The following is a 17,044-nucleotide window of genomic DNA, read 5'->3' as shown; positions in this document are numbered from 1 at the left end:
CATGAAGCTTTCTTTAGCTATGTCATAAATATCAATGTAAACTCATATATGTTCTGAGTCAGTGCAAAGTGTAAATGAATACATGTACATGACTGACATTGCCAACATCTTGTCAGACAGGTTCATACATATTTACCCCCTCTCACTGACAAAAGGGCCCATTACCATACCTGGAGATTGTGAAAAGCCAGAAATCACATATACAATGGTTAAACAGCTCTATCCAAACCAAAAAACCTGGTGTCTATGGGATAACATGGTGTCCCTGGCTGTGTCATATGTGAACTCCAAAACAAACAGACCCTGCACCTGAGCAGTCTGTTGAGACTCACCCTCTGTACAGGATATGAAACTGTTGAATGGGTTACAGCAACTTTTGGCACACTCCACAAGTGTTGGTGCACAACAGACCATGGGAACTATTGTCTTATAAGCCTAATAAGCCTGATCTGCAAGGCCATGGAGTCCATCATTATGGAACTCATAAACAGAGCTATTGGGAGCCTACAAACACCCAACCCTACCCATTTTGGTTTGGTCAGGGGCAGATCATGGTCCCTAAACCTGCTAGATAGTTTTCAAGGCAGTTACCCAGGACATACATCAATGAAATGAGCTCCACATGGCCTACATAGACCTTGAAAAGTCCTTTTCCAACATTCCACACATATGTCATATCCACAAAATCAACAACCTGTGCATAAACACGTATGTCATCTGATGGATTGCCAACTGGGGCACAGATAGATCCCACAAGGTTAGAATTGTGGTCTCCCTGTTGGGCTGTAAGCTGGTAACAACTGCTGTCCCCCAAGGCTCAGTCCTGGGACCCCTCCTGTCTGATGTATACGTTTCAGAACTACAGTCAAACACATGAGGGCTATGGTTAGCAAAGTTTGTGTATGAGTGCAAAAAGGTTGTCATAATCGATGTTTGGGATAACAGAGACATCCTTAAAAAGGGTCTCAGTCAGACAGATGTGGTGTCAAAATTATGGCCTCGAGCTACAGTCATACAAATGCCACATAGGTGCCAATACCCTAAATATGGAGGTCATGATAAGGGATCTATGGACACATGTGGATAGTCATCTCTACTTCCAGAAACACATTCACAAAGTGGTTAGAAAATCATGCTATGTGTTCCCACAAATTGCCAAAGTCTTTGCATGTAGGTCAAAGGAGGTTCCCTCTACTCATCAGTCATCAGACCCATCAGAGAGTACCACAGCAAACGTACGATTATTCTGACTAGGCACCTTCAGCAGATGGAAAGACCACTGAAGTACCTCAACAAGAGGATCACTGGCCTCAAACAGTTGCCCCATGCAACAAGACTGAAGTACCTCAATCTGTACTCTGTTGCATACTGTCTACTCAGGGGATCTCTGCCCAATAGACAGGTCCATGTCCAATGCAGAACTGATGTACATGCTCTATCTGAAGTAAACCCAAGCTCACTGTGCCACATGCTCTAGGGATATAATCATCACAACAATAAATAGAACATGTTGGAGGGATACATTACTAACTCACAGACTTCCCTTGCTTTGGAACAGGCTCCCAACCTACATTAAGCTAAGTCCCTCACTGACACTCTTCCAGAGTAGCCTTGATGAGTGTATGTGAAACTGAACTGTCACACCATGGATCACTTCATCAGCTCTACTACACAGAGGCATAGGGAACTAACCCCATGTGTGGTGATAGCTGCACACTCTGGCCATACTAATATATGCCTTCAGGCAGATAGCTTATTACCTACCTATGTACCTATATATATATGTAGGGGGAACACAGTATAATAAGCCAAAGATGGATGGCCAGATATGTGTGTAAGAGGGTGACCATGACAGGGAGCCATTCAGGACTGTCCCACCCAGCACACATCCCAATGGCACAAAAGACATGAGGTGCACATCTCACCCACTGTACATAACAGCCACCAGTATCTGTAAGCATTAGAGTGTATGTGGTCCATGTGCCTGCTGTACAACATGACTGTACAATGAAGTACACATCTACTATCTGTAGACATGTACCTGTCACATAGGTTCATAGGTATGTAGTAGACTATCTTCACGAAGGCATATATTAGCCTAGGCAAGTTGTGCAGCTTTCACCACCCCATTGGTTAGTCTCCTAAGCCCTAGTTCTAATAGTTAGTACCCCAAGCCCCTTTCTAGTGGGGCTGCTGATGTGATGCCTAGCGTGAATTGCCTGTTTCCCATCCACTCATCAAGGTTCCTATTGAAAAGTGTCAGTGAGGGGCTCTGTCTGATGTACATTGGGACTCTGTTCCACATCTGGGATGGTACTCTATCCCACCAGCATGTTGCATTCATTGTTGTGATGAGGTTCATATCCCTGGAGTGTGTAGTGCGACTCAATTTTGTTATCCTTAGCTGGAGCATGTTCAACAGTTATGTGTTGGACATGGCTCTGTATGTTAGGCAGAGTATGCCTCGGAGTAGGTGCTACACAACGGAGAACAGATTTAGTTTTACCAGTTGTGTTGCATAACACAACTGTTTGAGGCCAGTAATCCTCTTGGTGAGGTATCTCTGTGGTCTCTCCAGCTGCTGGATATGCTTAGTCGAGTACATCCAAAATGGTGCATTGTACTCAATGATGGGTCTGATGACTTAAGAGTAGAGGGCCACCACTACCTCTTTTGATCCTAATGCAAACCCTTTGTTGATTAGGTGGGCCACATAGGATTTCCTAATCATTTTGGCAACATGGTTGTCAAAGGAAATATGACTATCTACTTGTGTCCCCTGATCCCTTATTACCTTGTCAGTTTTTAGGGGGTAACACCTATGTGGTAGTTTGTGGGTACTTTGTTTTCACCAAAGGGGATTACTATGCATTCTTTCACACTGAGCTTGAGGCCATGATTCTGACACCACACATCTGTCTCATAGAGTCCCTTCTGGAGAATATTTGTGTCATCCGGGGAATCTATTATGGCAAACACTTTACAGTTCCCAGCAAACTTAGTCAACCACAACCCTCCTGTGTTGGCATGTACTTCTGAGAAGTCTATACCAAACAGTAGGGGCCCCAGGACTGAACCCTGGGGGACACCAGTTGTTACTGGTTTAGAGTCTGACATGTAGCCAGCAACTCTTAATTTGTGGAATCTATCTGTGAGCCAGTTTGCAATCCATCTTGTGATGTATGGATTTATGCCCAGGTTGGTGAGTTCATCTATGATACCTGACTGGGGAATGGTGTCAAAGGCCTTAGCGAGGTATAGGTAGGCTGTGTGGAGCTCCTTTCAATCATCTGTAGCCTGGGTAACTGTCTCAAAGAAGTCCACCCAGTTCAGGAGGCGTGATCTGCATTTGGCAAAGCCAGACTGGGTGTGCTCAACTGTGTGAAGGTTCCCAATGTCTTTATTGTTGACTTCCATTATGATTGGCTCCATTGCCTTGCAGATCACACTCGTCAGGCTCATAGAGCATGAATGCCAAGGGTCTTTTGTGGCCCCACCCCTGTGGAATGGGAAGAACATTGCTGTGCAACATTCTACGGGTACATATCCTGTAGAGAGGATGTAGAGAGAGGTGTAGGTATCCTTGATGAATATGGATACATCCCCACCCTATGTGCTATGATCCAGGTTCTGATGCTGGAAGGTATGGAATGCATACTATCCTGGTAGTGCTGGTGTGCTGTCTGGAGCCTTGATCTAGGTTTCTGTTACTGCACAGATATCAATATTCTCCATGCTGAGAAGTGCCTCGAGTGTGTGCATTTGGAGGCTGAGACTTCTGGCAATGAGTAGCATTTAGCTCACTTTGTGGTTATTTGTGTTGGTTATGGGGTTTGGTTTGTCCTGAGTGACCAGTGTTCCACACCTGAAGTCAACGCCTCATTGGTCCAATCCGATGATAAGCTAATTACCCTACATATCTACATTCTGCCCCCATAAGGGACCCATTTTAAAAAATGTCTCCAAAGCCAACTTCGTGCTTCTTAAGACAGAAGTGGTGAACTTCATGACACCCATGCAGATAGACAATACAGTTATGACTACTGAATCCTACACAAGTGCCCTTTATAAGCACTTACATGACTGCATGGATCATGCTATCCCAAACAGAACCAAGATGCTATCCTCCAAAAAAGGAAGTCAATCTGTTGGTCCCCTGCCATAAACAAACTGTACAAGAGAAGGAAGAAACTGTTGCAAAAGAGAGTAAAATTCCATGAGTTGAGGAGCTCCCTGGTCAGCCTCAGTAAGAAGCTGTGATCCCTGATAAAATCCTCCAAAGCTAGCAAAGCTAGTTACAAAAACAAAATTGCCACTGATTCTAAAGACAACCACAAAGCATTCTATAGCTATGTCTAAGAATCTCAATGGCAACACTCAGATCTGCTCTGAGTTACAGCACAATGGCACTAAATATACAGACCCAACTGATATTGCCAACATCCTGGCAGACAGGTTCAGTGCTTACTTTACCCCCCCTCACCCATTAAACAGCCCATCTCTATACCGGAAGAATGCAAAGTTCCTGTAATCATGGCTCCACAGGTAAAAAACACACTCTTCAAAGCCAGGAACACAGCATCCATGAGACCAGACAACATCCCAGGCTGCATTCTACACGAACTACAGAATGAACTGGCACCACACCTAAGTACCATGTTCAATCATAGCCTCACCTTAGGCTTTGTACCTGCTGAATGGCGTACAGCGACAGTTATCCCACTATACAAGGGGGGAGCCACCACGGACCCTGGGAACTAGCGCCCCATTAGCCTGATGAGCCTGGCCTGCAAGGCCATGGAACGTATCATCATGGAACTTATAAACAAAGACATTGGTAATCTCCAAACTCTGGACCCCAACCAGATTTTTGTTTGTAAAAGGAAGATCATGTCTCCTAAACCTGATAGACTTCTTTGAAGCAGTCACCAAAGCCGTAGACAAGGGTAGGGTGGTTCACATAGCCTATCTAGATCTTGTCAAGGCTTTCAACACCATCCCCCATTCTGGAATTATAGATAAACTCACTAAACTAGGTATAAATCCCTATGTCACAAGATGGGTCACAAGATGGGTTGCCAACTGACTCACTGACAGAACCCACACTGTGAAAGTAGCACACTCCAAATCCGACTTCAGACCAGTGACAAGTGGAGTACCACAGGGTTCAGTCCTGGGTCCTGTCCTGTTTGATATCTACTTCCCTGAAGTACAGGCTAACACAGAAGGTCTTTAGCTAATGAAGTTCGCAGATGACTGCAAACTAGGAGCCATAATCAAAATTACTAACGATGTGGACATCCTACAAAAGGGCCTCACTGAGACAGATGCCTGGTGTTAAAGCCATGGCCTCACGCTCAATGCCAAAAAGTGCATTGTCATCCCCTTTGGTAAAAACACTGTACCCATGAACTACAACATAGATGGTAGTACACTTAACACCGAATGTGTGATAAGAGACCTTAGGACACAGGTGGACAGTAGTCTCTCCTTTGATAATCACATCGCCACAGTAGTCAGGAAATCCTGGAAATGTGGCCCTTGTGTAACGACAGGGTGGTGAAATCCGCATTCAAACTGTCTGACAAGAAATTGGTAATGAAAGTCAGATAAGTGTACTTTGTGACCATTTACATTAACTGTGACCCGATCTGAGATTTCACCTGTAGATTATAAACAACACTAAAGAAAGCTTTAGTGTTGTCTTTGGAATCCTTGCCATTTTGTATTTTGAAGCTTGCCTTGTATGTTTAATGAGGGCTTGTATTTTCCCAATGATACTGACCAAAGAGGTTATCCCTTCTTGGTATGTAACTCTTTTTTGGTACAACTTCACACCTTCTATTATATATTTAATTTATGGCAGGGGTCCATGAGACTAATGCACTTTTACTGTATAAGTGAGAATTTCTTGTGTTTGTGATAGCACGGTCCATGCAACCCTGTAGGTGAACAGTGTGCATTACTAAAGGATTATGCAGCTGGGACAGTGTTAACCTTAGTAATGCAAACCAATGACAGATAGCAACAACAGCATCACCCACAGCACAGTGTCAACCCATGTCATACACACACATGCGTATTCAAGTTCCAAAATGTGTGTAGTGCAATGCATACTGGCCACCAAGAGAAAATATGGAGTGTTAACACTGGCTAATACAGGGCATGTCACCCTGCCCATGTGTCCAATATGCATGTACATGCAGACAGTGCACCTCCACAATGTTCACAAATGTACACCTGCAAACCTGTGTTGCACACACCCCACACTTACTGTCTACTGTATAATGCATGCTGACACAACTACACACATCAGCCAAGTGGCATATGGACAAACAAAACACAATTGGAATAAACACTGGTGGAAACAATACAACATTGCTAATTACAGCTTTAATGCATCATGCCTGTTCAACTACACCTTCAAGGATATCATTACACTTTACTGCTGACAACATGCTACACATCCAATCATTGCTATACTTTATTAAAGTCACCCTGCGCATCAGCACCATGTTAGCCTGTTCCTACATCAATGTTACAGATGACAGGAGGTGGCACAGGTTTCATCATATGCACAGGGTGTGTTGTTGGTTTGCCAGAGTCCTACACTGAGCCATACAATCGACATGTGTGTGTGAGTGTGTGTGTGTGAGGGCCATGAGTGCTGTTATGGGCCAATGTTGATGTCATATGTGCGGGTATGTGTTTGCCCTAGGATTCTGTTTTATGTGTGTGTGTCTACATGCACACAGTTCCACCATGTGGCTGCCATATACGGGGATTTGTGAGACAGCTACAGACTGTACCTGGCAGGCTTTACAGATCACCGTCTCTGGCCACATATACAGAACCTGTGCCTGGCAGGGGTGCTACAGACAGTATCAGGTACTAATCCAGATTGGGTACTATCCGAAGAGGTTGACATATGTCCACTGGATATGGGTCCCTGCTGGGACTGGCCAGAGCCACGTGCACGTGGTCTGCTAGGACAGTCTATGGACATGCCCCCCCACATTGCTGGGGCTGGTACTGGCACTACAGGAGCGGCTGTGACCTCCAGCTGGTGATGTTGCTGGCATACGTCCACATCGACATCTCAACCATCCCACACTGTCCTGACACATGGACATGACATTGTGGATGACATCCAATGTCTCACCCCAACGTCTATCAATGACCTCAGTGTAGTTACGTATGGTACCTGCTAGGTCATGGATACTGTCATTTACAGAGGTGTAATGAGCCCTCTGTGCCCTTAGCCCCTGTCTGGTGTGCCGCTCCATTTGTGTCTGTGCCTCCATGACAGCCTGAAACATGCATGTGGTAGAAAGAGGTATGGCACGTCTGCCAGGGGCATGATGACCAGCAGTGCTCTGACGAGAACCCCTGGGCATCTGCCTATGTGGTACTGTTCCAGACATCTGGCTATGGCTGCTGTGTCCTGATACATGTGCCATAGATACCACACTGTCCTGGCCAGTGCCAACCATACACTGTCCCTCAGCTAAGGGCAATGGTGATGATGGATGTACAGGCAGTATGACTGTGTGCATGGATGGGGTGGAGACTTGTGTACTGTCAATTGGTGGCCCAACAATAGACCCTGACAAACCTGCCTGTGCCTCAATACACCTATCCTCATAAACACTGTCTGTCTCAGTGACATCAGGTTCCCTGCTGTACTGAACGAGCCCCACCTCACCACCTGTGAGAGGAAAACAGGAAACACACTTTAAGACCTGAACATGACTTCAGACCACATGCACACATGCACACATGAGCAAATGCAGACATGCGTACATGCGCACATGCACATATGCACACTTGCGCACATGCACACATGCACACAGACAAAATTACACTCCTCCCAAAAGCAGACACACACAACACCAGCAATCACAGAACATACACAATAGCAGGTGATAGTGGGGTACAGTATCACAAGCAAAACAGTCATATCACACGTCAGCATGCAGGACATGTGCTGCTCAACAGCATGCAGTGCAAGTGTAGTCAGTCCTTGTTACTAACAGTATACATGGCTTTGATGCATGTGTTTTGTTATTAGGTGATGGCCCTCCCCCTGGAACACAATGCATACATGGACACAGCATTGCTGTGCAGGTATTCTTAACCCTGTAATGTACTCTGCACCATAACTCACAGGTGTACATACCATTGCTGGATGTGTATCTGTGTGTCAGCTATGTATCCAATGCTGATTATAGCCTCTGTGTCTTTAGCAAATAATTGTGGACACATTTTTAGCACATGCATGATGAGTATTCACACAACATCATCAGTGGTGCATGGATAATTGATGGAATACCATTCGGCCACATACCCAATGTACGGTACTTATGGTGAGTGTAGATCATATTGTGGACATGCCATTCTCATCCATGACATGGCATGCTAAAACACAACTGCATATTTAAACACTACACATACCCAATATGTGTCATATGACCTAGCCACTCAATAGCATCACAAGACATATATGTGTCAGTTGTGCAAATGGTGATTGGTATGCATGCTGTCTAGAGGTGCATATGTGTGCACACACTCATCATTATGGTGTGTAGCAATGACAGCTATGTGTAGTACTGTGGTTACAATAACTGGATGGGGTATAGTACCATAGGCCATCATCATGAAGCATCAGGTGGTCACTCAAGGCTACAAATGTTTCACAAACCAGCACTAATCATGCTGTGCCAGAACTGTACTACTTTGGCTAAATTCACCATTTCACAACCAGTTATTACGTGAGTTTGTAAGGAGGCCAATAAGGAGTATTCCCTGACATGAATGTGTAGTGTGTTGCAGAGTGTTTAAATGCCTCAGGATAGGCCTCTACCCCTCAGGTATATTATGTGTAATGTGTGGATGAGATTTGGGATACTGGAGTGTGTCTTTACAGAGGGTTTGGGAATCATTTATGTGTAGCATGTTAAAATGCTCTGTGTATGACATAGATGTATATGTTATATGCATGTTGAGTATCAACTGTGTCTATCCAATGGTCACTACAGTCTAGCCACATTTGTTTGAGATGGTCTGGGTATTGCATGTGTTTGAGGCAGCTAATCACATTAGTGAGATGCTCTTACACCAAACATGCACAGTATGCATTATGGGTAGGTGTGGTACATGTGTACATGGCCCACACCTTAACTATGACATGCACTTTTTATTTACAATAATAAATGTAGAACACACTCACCAGCATCTGTCCGCTGCCTTGATGTCACCCCAGAGGGACCTACATAGAGATGAGACAGTTTGTCAGTGGCCACAACTGTGGCATTGCTATTGTGTGTTTGCAATCTTACAGTACAGCAACAGTTTACATTTACAGGGCTACAGATTATGTTCCAAATGATCAGTATTGCACAACAACAGCACATCTTTGAAAGACACACTCCATATCTCACATATGCATGATCTACCAATACAGATAACAGTAGTCTACAGATATGCCTTGTTACCTGCATGCTCCATGTGTACTTGCTGGGCGGCTCCAACCTCCATTATGGTGTATGTCTGCTGCTGTTGTTGTTGGGCAGGTGCCACCAGGCTCATGAGCAGCTCCTCCACTCTGGTGGGGGGGGGGTGGATATTAACACCACCTCCTGTTGCAAGCTGTTGTCTATGCACATCAGCAGCACGCTGACGAACATGTCTGAGAAGATCACTGCAGTGGTGGTGTACCTGCTAATATGTCCGGTTATGCAGGCCTACCTCATTGACCCTGCAGACAACATCTTGCCACATTGCAGTACACTCCTGCTTGTCCTGGCTGGTTTGTGAGAACATGAGACGATAGTGCTGAATCATACTGCTAGTAATGATATCATCTTCAGCACTACTGTAACTCAGGTTCCTGTGGTGGGCATGATCCCTGGAAGACATAAATACAAAAATATGTCTGAGCAAGTCATATGGCACATTTAACATTATACAGTACAGATATCACTGAACTACCATATATAGCAACCTATAAGATAACCGAGAGTGAAACACTGTAACTGCCACTTATCACTGCTCATCCCACAACTGCTTGAAAGTACCTTGCTCACTCTCTATCTAATGAATCATGTTCTACACAGCAACAAAATAAAATCACTATATAAGACTATACAAGAGTACCTGGCACACTGTATGCAACACGATGCACCACCTAGCCACAGCAGATATACATCAAGCTGATGTGTAAAGAACTATATCATCCATCACAATCAGTGTAAGGCCCAGTAAATGTATTACTATTATACCACACAACTTGTTAATGCCAATCCTGTGGCCAAAATATGTGCACAATTGGGAATATAGGTCACATACTGCTGTAGTACACTATGAATGTTGCTAGATACACAGTTATATGTATTACCACACATATGTCAAGGGACATGTTACAGACATACCCACACACACATCAGACATAATTACAGGACACAAAGGTATGACAGCCCAGATAAGCTTTCAGTGTGTACTATACAGTACTGTGTGTCAGTACTTACACAACCTTAATCTTGAGAAATGTAATCTGTGATGAATACAGGGACCACACAAAACAGTGGATGCAAGCAATGTGGACATACACCATACTTTGCTGTACAGGCCCAGAGCTTAAAATTAGTACTAAAGTACATACAGGGTTTGCATTCAACACCGGTACCAATCAATAATCATAGATGTAGTGCTTTAGCCATCAATGACACACCCTAGTTAAAACCAAGGGACTTAATCACACTGTATGCAATAGCACTTGTTCTGCCTAGCAACAGAATACACAGCTTTTGCTAGGATCAAAGCAAGGACCCATAATACCATAACATAAACAGTTTCCCACTAAGCTATCCCACAGATACATATCTTTGATGTATTCACAAACATATTGACCATCACAGTCAGTCAACAGTACAGAGAATCTATTGCAACAAGTAGATGTATGAGTATATATAAATGTATATATGTATATATATATATATATATATATATATATATATATATATATATATATATACACACATATACACACATATATATATATATATGTGTGTGTGTGTGTGTGTACATATACAGATACACATTCATTTGTCTACATATACATTTCACCTTTCATAGTGAGAATATCAATTATACAAAGGATGTAAGGTGTACAGTAATGTAATAAAATTGCACAGTCTTGGGATAAATGCATTGAAGGTGTTCACAGCCCTGGTAGCTTTAGCAGGCCTTACTGGCTTCAACATTGCAAACTGAACAAACCATCCACAGTGTTTAACCACAACATGTCATATACTAGCACTGTATGCTGTCTTGTTTGTCACACACTAAAACCTACATACAAATATGCACATACTAATCTTCACCAACATATATATCTCCCCCCTTCACAAACAGTTGCAATATGTCCCCTGTGCTATGCACATATACAGATGTGAATATATATGACACATATATATTTCTCTGTATGTGTGTGGCATATACACACAAGGTCCAGACTGTTGTAAGTCCCTGGACCTCACAGCTGAACTGTTGGCCCTTGCTGCAACACAAACAGATGTCACATATGAACACAGACTGACATTAGGGGGGGTATATATGGCAACAGATGCTAGATAAGCATACTAGACTGCTATAGCAGTTGCCAATGCTAAGCTACACTTTAATATGACTATCATGCATGTGTTGTTCTGTCACACCCATGTTTATATAATGTCAGCGCTAATCCCCCCAACAGCCATTGGCCACACTACTGTACAGAACACAGATAACATGGATCAGATCTTTGACATTTAATGCTGAGCTGCACTTTCCACAGATATGTCCCACTGCCCACAGGTACACACAGTATTGTAGTAGTTAAACAGAACATCTGTGCATAAAGAAGTACTGCTGTCACATATGAATGTTTCACATTATGTAGACTATTCTTCAATAACATCTGCTATATGCCAGTAAATACATATGTGTCACATACCTTTCCTTTGTATGATTTGGTAATATTTCTTTTTCCTTTTCTCTGTCTCTCTCGCTCTCTCTGTCTCTCTCTCTCTGTCAGTCTCTGCAATAGAGTAATTGAGTTTGTTGGCAGAGATTGCAGCCTGCTTTTGTAGGAATTTGCACATGAGCATGTGATGGCCTCTGTGCCAATTAGTGGCCACCATTTGCTAATTGCATGCAGCCTGCTGTGTAGTAATTGCAGTAATCACTCACTGTCATAGCAACCCAGTACTATAAATTGCTAACTCATGTAGGCATGGCCCTTTCAGCTTTCCAAGATGGAAATCATCCTTGTTTGGTGTGGACATCATTGTTTAAGACAGATGGTTGGTATAGTTCTTATATCTCCAGGGGTGTAGCCAGAGATTTACATTTTGTACTCAGACCTAATGTTGCTGCTTCCAGTACCCACTTGTCAGTGTAGAAATGTACTCACCCCTCAAAATGCTACCCCAACATACATGGAAAGATGTACTTTCTTTTTAACTGTTACAATTAACTGCTATACAAAGCTAGTTATAGAGGTGTATTCCTTTGCACAAGAATCATTTGTGAACTGCTATACTGTGAATATTCATTTACTCAGTTCTAAACAGTTTGTGCTTTTATAGTGTTGACATTAGCACAAGCTGCTCAGAAAAACTGGACACATGTCAGTACTGTGAGTATGCTTACCTACATCCTTGGTAGACCCTGCACACACAGGTATATTCTACATTTGGGTAGGGGTGCAGAAGTACAGAGAGCGTAAGTAGTATTGTGTGGATTTTATCTTGCTGGACTTACAGGGTTGCTGGGTACATGTTAGTTTTTCAAGGCAAGTAGTCTGTCTGCGTAACTCCCAACTGTGGACTTATTCACATGATAGCCAGAGAATAGCCTATTATTTTTTGTCTGTGCACCACACAGGTCTTTTCAGCAATAGAGCAATGGCATTCTTACAGTTGTTTGCTACCAGTACATGGCTACATCCATTTGTATTTCAGTGTTGTATTCCTACATAAGGGTGTGCTTCCAAAACTCCTTCCAAAGCTATTTGCACAGTGTGTAACAGCAGAAAGGCTGATATGCCTCTGTGTTTCTGCCTCTGCCAGACCTCTCAACCAATCAGGTACATATTTGAACAGACCCTGGGAAAAGTCAAGAAAAAGTCAGGGACAATCAGGGACACCTTTAAAATATTAGTACCATTAAGTGGAAACATTGAGAGAATCAGAGCATATGAATTAATACACCTTTTCTGAAGTAAAAGAAGTGTCTAACTCTTAATTATTGTCATTATTCATTAAGTGTAGTTCACCACCTTTCTGGCCAAAGTCAGTAGTTTTAGGAGGGATTCAGAGGGACATAGCTAAAATTTGTGTCAAAATCAGGGACATCCCTGAAAATTAGGGACAGTTGGGATGTATGGCCTCTGCCCTAAACAGATATGCCAGAGTTTGTCTTGCTGTGATACTGTGTGGGGTTGTAAAGTGATGGTGTAACATTATTTCCTGCTAGAATGGCTGCTTCTCTTATCACAGCCATGCAATGTAATCCCACAACAACTGTTGGTCAACATCCACAGAACAAGTTGTGTGGTATGGTATTCCTAATTTTCCTTTACAGTCACTCATTCTGATTAATGATATAATTATTTAAGCACCAACTTGATGTATATCTTCCGTGGCTTAGTGGTACTTCATGTTGTGTAGTGTGTGCAAGGTCAGAGATTCGAGACTTACAGAGGTGTTTTATTTTGCTCCTGAGCAGAACAAGGGCCCTCACATACAGAGTGACTAAGGCACTTTTAAGCAGCTGTAAGCGTGTTTGTATGGGTTTGTGTATTGCTGTGCATTGCTTAGCCAAGTGCAAACAAGCGCAAACCCGCTAACTACTGTTTAATAGTGCTTACTCCCGTTCACCCCCGCGCTAATTTCTTTGAAAGAAAAGAAAAATGGGGAGATAGGAAAGTGGTGAAAAAAGGGCACAAAGAGGGAAAGACAGTATGGAAAATAGCTTGGGATGTGCAGGATGGGTGTAGGGAAGGTCCATTGCTGCCCATTTCTTCAACAGCAACAGCTGTGCATATGCAATAAATTTGGAGGTAGATATGAACACTTCAACCCCAGAGAGAGGGGTGAGGACAACAAAGTATGTTGTAATGCCAATTAAATAACATTTCATGTGTCCAGTGGACATGTGTGCAAAATGGGCAGCTATGTATGGGGCATAATTTTTTTCTTTGGGAGCAGATTGCCCTTTTTTTTTTAGGTGAGAGTGGAATGTGGGGTAGGGGAAGTAGGTATATTTGGGGAGGTAGGTTGGGGAGGTAAACAGACAAGACAAACAAGATGCATACAGGGGTGGTATATGACACATGTGGTGGGTGAACACCTTTGACGGGGAGGGATGTTTGGAAATCACAAGCACATGAGCCCCCAGATGGAAACAGTGGGACTGAGGTCCTTCCCCATGGGCAGTCACCACTGCACCTTCACGGCCCACAGGGTGGCTGTGCTGGGGGCTCTGTAGGAGGGGCAGGCTTACCCAGGAGTTGCACCACTCAGGCCTCAAGCTGGCGTAGAGGTTCTGCAATAGAACTTTCAATCTCTCTACACACCACAGTTCGAAGGGTGATAGATGCCCCTCCACCCATGCTTGCATGAGGGGGGCTGAGCCCCATCCCCTGCAGCACTTTCACCCAAAGGTGGCACAGGGCCAATGGAGGAGGAGGTCCCAGGCTGGGCGCCAGATCTGCTGGTGCTAGGTGCCATGGCCAGCTGAGGTGGGACAGGTGGGTCTGCTGGGACCGGCCTTCCCATACAAACTATGTTTTGGAGAGTTTAATAAAGATATGGGCTAGTAACAGTCAACATCATTCCCAATTAGTTATAACAGCATGCAGAAGTATTCCCATTAACTCAACACACCAGATTTTCAACAGTTGAAATGCAAGCATAACACATGCATATATAGAACAATATTGGACATTACAACAGCATGCAGGTTGAATTGATGGCAACAGGCCACCAATATTGTGGTATTTTAACAGGGCACATGCATAGAAATTAATACAAATATTTATAAACCAATAGGACATATGTCCCAACAAACGTTTTGAGATTAGACATACCGATTGAGGTGTGGAATTGCATTTTTTATGCACATACAGTAGGGTGGAAAAAGATAGCTCAATTAACAACTTATATATCCTTCTAGTTTTCACAACATTCCTATTAACTGCAGTTATATGTCCCTTACATGTATTATTACACTACCCAATGTTCTTATATTGTGCAACTGGATTTTGCTAGATCATTATATACATAAGCTGTATTTTACATACAAACTGTCCAAGATGCAGATGTTACTGCAACATATTTTGAGAGTTGCTCACACACACTACTGCTAAGATGGTACACTGACAGATCTACTTTCATATAATTATCTAGATATGTTCAGGTGAAAGTATCAGTTATATGTTAGCTCCCCACATTTCTGGCAGCACACTGACATTTCTGGGGAACACAGTACCAAGCTACTTATGTGCCAGATTAACCTGTACATGCTGGCCATGAACCAACAGTTGAGGGCTGTACATATGCATACAAGCTACTGGCACTTCCTTCATCCACATTATATGGGCCTACCCAAGAGTGGGTTGACACTGCTTAATACAACACTACTACTTGTAGAATGCAACAGTACAACAACATCAAAGAAAATGACACAGATGCACTCCATGAATCATACATTTATTAAAGGATTATTACACCTTTATTTATTGGGTTAAAAGACTTTTTGGAGGCTCTCTCATTTATTTTATATAACAGTACACGCAGAATAATTACTAACCTGCCTCATGATGCAGCCTTTGCAGCCTATATTCATGGGCTTGCTGGTTCATAGCCCAGACACCTGCAGCTGTGAAGTAAATGCAGTGATATTGAGACATACCTATCCACAGTTTAGACAAGCATTGCAATTCTTAACTACTTAATACAATGGCTACTTACTCAGTACTGGGGCATTAGGTATCATACGGGATTCATGGATCCACTGGTCCAGTTGATCCTCCTTACGTCGCTTCAGGTCAGAATAATGGTGCCTAACCTGCTCTCCAGTCCGAGGAACACCAGTGGCACTGGTGTGATCATGGGCAAGACTGTTCCAGGCCTCCATTTTATATTGGGTACCTGGTACTGGCCCCACAGGAGTCTTTCCTCATGATTGTGGACAAGGAGCCAAACCATTACTTTGGACTCCTGGATGCCCCAGCGTTGCGCTCTAAATCGAGTGCCTTCTCCAACACCAGCCATGCTGACTGCAGAAGGAAGCTACAACCAGTTATAGCAAGTATTCCCACCTGTGGAGCTTAAATATGCCTCATTTCCCACACTTATTTGTGATTGGCCAGTTTTGGAAAAACTCAGCTGTAGGCACACCTGCTTAGCTAATGTTGGCAATGTTTAAAATTCTTTGATAGATATGTGTCTGTTGAAAGTGCATGTTTGTGAAATGCTGTCATGGCTTAGTGGTTAAGTACTTTGACTATAGTGCACAGTATCCTGAGTTCGTGCCCTGTCAGTGCTTTTTATTTTCCTGCTGGGCAGACCTGACTGGTTAAGGTACAGTAAAGGAGGTGTGAGTGTGTTTAACCGACTTTGCTCAACTTTGCCTGACTTTGCCCAACATTGCTCAACGTTGCCCATGTTGCACTGGTTAACACGGTGTGCAGCTATGTGCAAATATGTTGCATTTGTGCTGGTTAGCGCGGTGCACAGCCACGTGCAATTGTATTTAAATATGCTCAATAATGGTAAAATGTGCTTAGCAGTGCTTTATATTGCTTAAAATAGGGTACTCATGCCTCAGAATGCATAACCATTTCACCTTCATATATATATCTTTTGTTCACTACTACATTTAACATTTTAATGTTTTTTAAAAAACTTATACATAAAAAAAGTCAGGAAATTTTTTTATACAGATTTCCCACAGAAAATGGAATGTGCAGTAGTGGGACTCGAATCAGGAATGCCTCCTC

This window comes from Protopterus annectens, chromosome 3.part1 (genome assembly GCF_019279795.1).
Source record: "Protopterus annectens isolate FY-2018-M chromosome 3.part1, PAN1.0, whole genome shotgun sequence".
Lineage (NCBI taxonomy): Eukaryota > Metazoa > Chordata > Ceratodontiformes > Protopteridae > Protopterus > Protopterus annectens.
This window is presented reverse-complemented; position numbering follows the sequence as displayed.